At 45.9% G+C, this 6000-nt stretch overlaps 1 protein-coding gene across 2 annotated transcripts in view; it reads right to left on the minus strand.

Moving 5' to 3' along the window:
- The window catches only part of b3gnt2b (UDP-GlcNAc:betaGal beta-1,3-N-acetylglucosaminyltransferase 2b), a 30763-nt gene extending 25038 nt beyond the window's left edge, over positions 1–5725 (minus strand). The window contains exon 1 of one of the 2 annotated variants that reach the window (XM_071394517.1): positions 5343–5725. The gene's annotated coding sequence lies outside the window, so the exon portion shown is untranslated. Of the gene's footprint in view, positions 1–4673; positions 5107–5342 lie in introns of those variants that run through there. The other variant, XM_071394518.1, reaches the window with a different exon arrangement.
- Between the last annotated feature and the right edge of the window lie 275 nt (positions 5726–6000).

Raw genomic sequence — 6000 nt, forward strand, 5'->3', positions numbered from 1 at the left:
AGTTTCCTGAGCAAGAAACCCGAGCAGGAAACCCGAGCAGGAAACCCGAGCAGGAAACCCGAAAAACTCTATATTAGGAAGGCGTTAAAGTGTTGTACACTCAGTGCACGTGTTCTTGGGAACTGGGCCCTAGAGCCCTAGTCAAAAGTAGTGCACTATTTAGGGAAACGGATGCCATTTGGGACGAAGCCTGGGATACACACAATACATCTATCACACTTCAGATATAGCGGACACTGTCTCCGCTCCAAAAGTATGTGTGGCCTGATCTGCCAAGTGTTTGTGCCACGGTTTGTGCAACTTCTGTGCAGCATGTCTGGCCATCTTTAAAGGGTGTGTGGACTGCGCTTGCTCATGTGTTTGTGTTTTCCCAAAACACTCTCCCTCCCCAAAGCCCAATATCCTGCTGCCTCAACCCAGCCCCAGAAGTAGTCAGAGTGAGTAGACGGCCGGTCAAACAAGACACTGAACAGCCACGGGATAAAACCTGTTAGTAGAAGGTGGTGGGACTACTGCAACAATCACCTTTCAAATGAACATTTACAAGACATGTTAGTGGTTACTCTCTCACACCCTCTCTACCAGAACACACGGAAGCAGGATTTCCTACCATCATCTCTCTCCTCACCGGTGTCTGTGTTTCATGACTCTAGACGAGACAGCTCATATAAGTCATCTCTAAGAACACTAAGGATTGTTGGCTCTAGTAGAACAGCCACCAAACATCCTGTTCTAACTGTTCCTGCGTGTGTATAAAAGAGGAACGACATGAGGCTATAACGATATTGACCAGGCGTTTTAACACTTCCCTGTTCCTTTAGTCTGATATAATGTAACTAAAACGGGTCACACTATGTTCCTCAAAAGGTCTTCATTAGGATACTCTGCCTGTCTGATGCAGAAATCCAGTTTGATCGAGTTAGCATCCCTCTCAATCTAGCGCAGTGTAGCCAAAGCCTTGTATGGATGGCAGTCAGATAGGAGCACACAGCACATACTGGTGGTTAGATCTTGGAGATATATTAAAATGTAATAAAACTTGTATTTGTCACGTGGTGAATCTAAAGGGTGTAGACATCACTGAGAAATGCTTTCTGCCCGAGTCCTTCCTAAAATAATAACAGGAGGATTCATTACACATGAATGAAGCCACATACAAGGAGGACCATATATCATCAATCCCAGTAAACAGGTATGGATCTACAGACTGGTACAATACCCTCTAGAACAAAAATACCTTTTTATACACTGTTAAATAACTGAAAAGTTCAACTAAATTGGACCACTTAGCTGTCAGTTCTGTCCTAGCTTGGCTGAGTGGAAAACCCATCAGCATGGAGAAAGACCATTTAAAAGCACTTATAATTCATTTGTTGCCGGTCTAGGGTCCATGCACCAGTCATAAAACGTATTCAGAAACATAGAACAGAGTAACATACCGCCATACAATCAAAATAAAGACAAATCTAGAAATATGATATATGGGCCATATCGCCCAGCCCTATTGGTGGTACTCATGTGGTTCTGAGTGCAGCCAAAGGTCAAGGGTTCAATTCCCTCAGGTGACCACATACACATAATAAAAATGGACACACTCACTAGTGTATTTGAAGTATGTTTGGATTAAAAACATCTGACCAAAGTTCTCCTGTGGTGTTTTACACCGATACCTGCATAGAGCAACCTCTACTAGACAACCAGGCAGACACTAGGTCAGCCGTCTCTGTAAAAGGAATGTGTGTGTGTGTGTGTGTGTGTGTGTGTGTGTGTGTGTGTGTGTGTGAGAGAACCCTGACAATATTCTCTCTGTCAGGTGTTAATTGCCTTTGCGTCATCATGTTAAATTCCTGAATTTGAGAGAGTCAGTTGATCATGGAAGTGCAGCCAGCTGCCCCGCCCTAAAAGGCACAACTCCAGCTGCCTGAGGCCACGAGGGCTGTTGGAACTACCTGTCCCCGGCTGCGGTCAGCCCGTCACTGACTAATGATTTGGAAACACCAGTTGAACAAACTAAGGACGAACTGAATATGAATAATACCAGGTCATTTACATAAAACACACTGCATCAGGTAGGGTGCGTCTCCTCAGCCCTAAACACACCAGACTAGTACATCACTGCTACATATCGCTGGGTCTGCCTTTGTAACAGAGATAACATGCTGCAAGACCACTTCACAGCCGACTTGAAATGTTGCTAACGGAACTGGCAAATTGGGTCCTTTTCTATATAGCATAACAGGTTGGATAGGCTGTGAAGGAGGGCAGTCAGAGGACTCCTGGTTTGATCCCACTAAGGGGGACAGTGGAGGAAGCTGTTAGAGGCACACCGACGTTGCTTTCCTCATCAGCGGATTTGGGTCTTCCCAGGTTCTCCTTGTTTGGGAACTCTGGTTCACAGTGTATCTGTGTTAGCTTCAGACTCCTCCCTCTACCTCTGTATCAGATCAGTCTTCCTCCGTCTGGATCCGTCTACTTGTCTCGCTCTACCAGTATACACAGCTCCCTTCACGCAGCACAGTCACTCTCTGGATCCTTCTACTTGTCTCTCTCTACCAGTATACACAGCTCCCTTCACGCAGCACAGTCACTCTCTGTCTGGATCCTTCTACTTGTCTCGCTCTACCAGTATACACAGCTCCCTTCACGCAGCAGTCGCTCTCTGTCTGGATCCTTCTACTTGTCTCGCTCTACCAGTATACACAGCTCCCTTCACACAGCACACACTCTCTGTCTGGATCCTTCTACTTGTCTCGCTCTACCAGTATACACAGCTCCCTTCACGCAGCAGTCGCTCTCTGTCTGGATCCTTCTACTTGTCTCTCTCTACCAGTATACACAGCTCCCTTCACGCAGCACAGTCACTCTGTCTGGATCCTTCTACTTGTCGCCCTCTACCAGTAGACACAGCTCCCTTCACGCAGCAGTCACTCTCTGTCTGGATCCTTCTACTTGTCTCTCTCTACCAGTAGACACAGCTCCCTTCACGCAGCACAGTCACTCTCTGTCTGGATCCTTCTACTTGTCTCTCTCTACCAGTATACACAGCTCCCTTCACGCAGCACAGTCACTCTCTGTCTGGATCCTTCTACTTGTCTCTCTCTACCAGTAGACACAGCTCCCTTCACGCAGCAGTCACTCTCTGTCTGGATCCTTCTACTTGTCTCGCTCTACCAGTATACACAGCTCCCTTCACACAGCACAGTCACTCTCTGTCTGGATCCTTCTACTTGTCTCGCTCTACCAGTATACACAGCTCCCTTCACGCAGCAGTCACTCTCTGTCTGGATCCTTCTACTTGTCTCTCTCTACCAGTATACACAGCTCCCTTCACGCAGCACAGTCACTCTCTGTCTGGATCCTTCTACTTGTCGCCCTCTACCAGTAGACACAGCTCCCTTCACGCAGCACAGTCACTCTCTGTCTGGATCCTTCTACTTGTCTCTCTCTACCAGTAGACACAGCTCCCTTCACGCAGCACAGTCACTCTCTGTCTGGATCCTTCTACTTGTCTCTCTCTACCAGTATACACAGCTCCCTTCACGCAGTACAGTCACTCTCTGTCTGGATCCTTCTACTTGTCTCTCTCTACCAGTAGACACAGCTCCCTTCACGCAGCAGTCACTCTCTGTCTGGATCCTTCTACTTGTCTCGCTCTACCAGTATACACAGCTCCCTTCACACAGCACAGTCACTCTCTGTCTGGATCCTTCTACTTGTCTCTCTCTACCAGTATACACAGCTCCCTTCACGCAGCACAGTCACTCTCTGTCTGGATCCTTCTACTTGTCTCTCTCTACCAGTATACACAGCTCCCTTCACGCAGCACAGTCACTCTCTGTCTGGATCCTTCTACTTGTCTCTCTCTACCAGTAGACACAGCTCCCTTCACGCAGCACAGTCACTCTCTGTCTGGATCCTTCTACTTGTCTCTCTCTACCAGTATACACAGCTCCCTTCACGCAGCACAGTCACTCTCTGTCTGGATCCTTCTACTTGTCTCGCTCTACCAGTATACACAGCTCCCTTCACGCAGCACAGTCACTCTCTGTCTGGATCCTTCTACTTGTCTCTACCAGTATACACAGGTCCCTTCACGCAGCACAGTCACTCTCTGTCTGGATCCTTCTACTTGTCTCTACCAGTATACACAGGTCCCTTCACGCAGCACAGTCACTCTCTGTCTGGATCCTTCTACTTGTCTCGCTCTACCAGTATACACAGCTCCCTTCACGCAGCACAGTCACTCTCTGTCTGGATCCTTCTACTTGTCTCGCTCTACCAGTATACACAGCTCCCTTCACGCAGCACAGTCACTCTAGTGGACATCTCCACTCTGGGTTTGGAACTAGGTACATGTGTGCCAAGTCTATTCCAACCTGGATACTTATGCAAGACACTCCCCCAAACGGCCAGGCATTTCCAGGTGTAATGGTTGACTCAAAAGTTACAAAATGACCTTGGTGGTAAAAATGTCACCAAAAGACAATGCTAGCAGGGTTTATTTAACTATGTTATCTCAAAAAGGGATATTCCCCCATTGAAACTTGTACAGCCCATGAAAAACAGACAATTTGGGTCTTAAACTGTGGCAATGGGGTGCATATTTTAGGAGATGGTATGTATAGAACTGTGCCTGTTTATACAACAAAAATATCTGAGAATTGTGTACTCACTGCACCAGAGACGCTCCGTCTACTACAGTAACGTCATGTCACGATAGTGAACTCTCCAGACTACTACTGCTTATTCTGTGTGGGATGCAACATTCTGACGATAGAAAAGTAGCCTATAGAGCTGTCTGTCTCGTCTCTCCTGTTGTTTATGTGTAGAGCGGGTTCTCAGCTGTTCTGTACGTTGGTTTTCTATCTGAGCGTTCTGTATCCTACTCGTTGCCCTCTGAACTGTCCATCTGTTGAGTGACTGTTGATAATCCAATCACTCTACAGCCGGTCTCGACAGTATTTTAGAAGCATAGACTACTTATTGTAGGGAAGGAATTCCCACTACGGGTTTCATTATGCTCCTCCTCTTTATCGTACTTAGTAAAATAAACTTGCAATATGCCCATGAAGACAACGAGACGTCTGCGTATTAACTTAGGAAAATATTTGACCATATGACTGATTTCCACAGAGAGCATATGTTTGTGATGCAACCACTACGCACAAGCGAACTCCGAAAATCCAAGAGAAATGGACGGAGTGAGCAAAGACGTGCGTCAAGCGATCAGAAATACGTTTGACAAAAACGAAATATTCAGACTGGATATTGGAGAAACTAGATTAGTAACCTCTCAATCTGGCTGATAAATCACATTAATAATCGTAAACAATCATAGCTACCTTGTCTTTGAATCCTAAACCCAGGTTCGTTCTCTCATCATGAAGTTAATTGTCTCCAAGTCGCCTCCCCAAAAAAACGAAAACTCTCCTTCAGAAAAGTGCAACCCTTTCGCGCATGGAGATGGCGCATCTGACATCGGTGCTGTAAAAGGTAGCGTTCAAACTTTCCGTAGACGTATCGTCCAATGACTAATAGGCTATAAGCCCACCGTTGATTACTTCACTTTTTAAGCGAAATTTTCACTAATACCTCGAGGACAAACGAGGTTTATTCCAGTTTAGAGTTTAGATTCTGTCATCGAGAGTTCCTTAGCCTTCCTCCTCGCACCGGTGACACAGCTTTGATGATTGACGGCTGGAAAACCAGACTCCTCCTAAAAAATAAGGTATGACGTTGCCTTTGTTAGGGATATTTACCCCCCTCAGGAATATATATATATATTTCTTTTTTAAATTCATAAGGCAGGTAAACAAAAATGATGGAGTGAGTTTTAGTAAAAATACCTTGATGTAATAATTTGTTATAGGGACATATGTGGTAGGCTAATGCTGCATGCACACAGGTTATCGTCATAAACTACATTTTACATACACCTTGATCACACCGACAGTGTTTCTCGCGCAAAATGGTATGCAGCTTCATCTGGATATGTGGGCA

Source organism: Salvelinus alpinus, chromosome 3, assembly GCF_045679555.1.
Source record: "Salvelinus alpinus chromosome 3, SLU_Salpinus.1, whole genome shotgun sequence".
Classification (NCBI taxonomy): Eukaryota; Metazoa; Chordata; class Actinopteri; order Salmoniformes; family Salmonidae; genus Salvelinus; species Salvelinus alpinus.